Source organism: Malus domestica, chromosome 13, assembly GCF_042453785.1.
Source record: "Malus domestica chromosome 13, GDT2T_hap1".
In the NCBI taxonomy this organism is placed as follows: Eukaryota; Viridiplantae; Streptophyta; class Magnoliopsida; order Rosales; family Rosaceae; genus Malus; species Malus domestica.
In genome coordinates this window covers 22,674,826-22,677,500 of record NC_091673.1, presented here as the reverse complement: position 1 = coordinate 22,677,500, position 2,675 = coordinate 22,674,826, and the positions used below count along the sequence as shown (strand labels likewise).

Sequence of the window (2,675 nt, the reverse complement as noted above, 5' to 3'; positions counted from 1 at the left end):
GAATCCCTGTGTACTAGGTAGAAATATTGCAACTGGGTTCATATTGTTGGCCTGGTTTGCTTTTAGCATCTGAAGTAATTTCTTTAATTCACTCGATAATTAACAGTTTTACAATTCAAAAAGGATGACGCGGATGGGCACTGGATATCTAAAAGAACAGTTTCCTAGGAAGTTCAATTTTTTTATTGCCTTGTATCCTTTTCTTTTTTTCGTTCGTCCTTTTAGTGGCCTTTCTCTCAACTGTCGTGGCAGTATAGTCAAGTTACTTGTGGCAAAAATTCACTCTACTCTGTCCAGATTTCACATTGACCCTTGGTTCAGTTAATCTTTTGTGAAGTGCAAGTTCAGTAAGGAGGCATAAATCGATTAATTGATTTGGCAGAACATAACAGAATTGATCACAGAAGGTTTAGGGTGTAAGGTGAGTATGAATTTGGACCATTCACAGAGGACCTAAAGTTAATTTTTTGCATTTAACTTCTCTAATGGTTTCTGTCAATGATTATTAAAGATTTCTAACAATACGCAGGCCGGCCCATTTTACTACAGTATTTACAATACTACTTCTATGGTTGCTTTTTTTAAGTTTTGTCTCCTTGAAATATGTTATGGCTTAATCGTGTGACTTGTCCTTTTGTGGGGCTAGGCGTGAGTTTGGAGGATATATTGAAACCAGAGTTGATTGTGCCATTGATTGAGACATTGCCACTGGAACAAGGCTTAGGTTCTTACTTACCTGAGGTATGCAATATTCTGGTGCACTACTTTTCTGTATTATTGATCTCTTATACGCTAGCTTTGCTCCATTGTTTAATTCGCTTGAGGTTGCAGGGTCGGTGGTCGCCTGAGGATATATTGGAGTTGCTGCAGAGTCCACCTTTTCGCCAACAAATGGATTCATTTGCTTATGTAAGAATTTGAAAACTCTTCTTGTGGAATTTTGATTGTCCGTTTCTTTAATGAGGGTGAAGCTGTTTCTTTCTTTTATCATCCGTACATCCTAAACGTTTGTCTTTCCCTTAATGTTTATTATAGGTACTTCGAACAGGACATATAGATTTGACTCAGTTTGGTATTGACCCAAGTAAATGTAAGGACTCCATATCTTGTAGCTTGCTGTTGTACTCATGCTTGCTGAATGATTTTGTCTTCCCTTTTGTCCCAAAAAATGTTTATACCGTTATAGGGTGAAATTCAAATTGAGACTTACCTAAGAAGAAAGAACAACTACTTGAAAGACGCATCTTAGCCATTACACTACCATTTGTAAAGAGAATTAGAGGAAGGGGGAAAGATAGTACGAGTGGCAAATGTTCTATGTTTGTGATAAGAAGTCAAATGAGTTATTGTCGTACGTGGGATGATACCTAGAGGGTCTGATGACAGTGTTGTTTTCAGTCTTTTGCTTCCGCTTACAGATTTGGGAGCTCGTCAAACGATATTATATGCCATCAAATCTATATGATGATAATTCATGGATTTGTTACTTATGGTTTTTATTACTTCTTTCTTGCAGACAGGTTCACTGTATTGTCTTTTCTTTAGGCACTTGAGGATTCGGTTGCAAAGACGTCAGAGTATGAGGAGTTAAGGCAAGACAACACGGATTTAAGATCTGAATCTTGTAATCGTAAGGGTCCCATGGATGAGTCCAAGTAGTGGAGGCACTTCTTTATACATTCCTGTTAAATTTATCGTTGTTTTATTCGTAGGACTTTTATGTGGTCGTCTTGTTACCTCTGTATATATCGTTGGTTCTAGAAAGGAAAAGAAGGAACAAGAAAAGGGAATATTGTTGAACTTTGTTTAAATTTGCTAGTGTTTTGTACAACGATCGATATCCGAAAGGTTTCACATTTTCTTCGTTATACATGTTCGATCGGTTATCATATTCGAACATCAAAGTTAACAAGCAAACAGGTCAAACTTTTTGGTAAGTAAACATGTACACGAAGGTCGAGTGTAGTGTGTTTCTTCATTGCGGTCACAAATGTATGCAAGTAATTTTTGGCTCCAGTGTCATTGGCACTCTCACACATGGTATGTATGTAAGGCAAGGCAGCAGTTGTTGAAATGGAAAACAAAAAAAAAACAAAAGGCAAAGGCAAAGGAAAAAGTGGGGGTGTTTCATTTAAATTTTGTTATATTAGAACTAAATAATTGTTTTTTAATGCAAGCGATATTTCTAGGTTAACTTACACTATGAGGGGAGGTTTGGACTTGGGCGGCACTGGGTTGAAGAGGATGGCTCTAACAACCAGGGCAAGTTACATATTAAAAAAGTATTGTTAACTACAAAGGAGTTCAACATGTTTGGGTGGAAGGGGATTCTGAGCTCATTATTGATTCGGTTACCTACAAATGTCCATGGAGAATTAGGGTTATTATTGAGGCTATCAAATTGCTTACTAGATCATTCTCAACTATTTGATGGAGCATGTTTTTAGGAAAGCCAAATTTCTTGTAGATGCTGTCATTAGTATTGGTCTTTCTTGCCAAGATACTTGTATTTAGGTTAGGTCGTTTTCTTAGAGGTGAAATCTGTCTTTTTATTCGATTGTCTCATATATGGGATAGATCTTTTGCTTAAAGAGGTGAAACCTATCTTTATATTTGATTGTATTAAAACTAGTTGAAATTTATTTTTGGGTCAAATAATAAAAGGTACAAAAATG

At 36.5% G+C, this 2,675-nt stretch overlaps 1 pseudogene; it reads left to right on the top strand.

The window, feature by feature from the left end:
• Positions 1-1,810, top strand: part of LOC108175077 (26S proteasome regulatory subunit RPN13-like) — a 2,413-nt pseudogene extending 603 nt beyond the window's left edge.
• Positions 1,811-2,675: the final 865 nt, after the last annotated feature.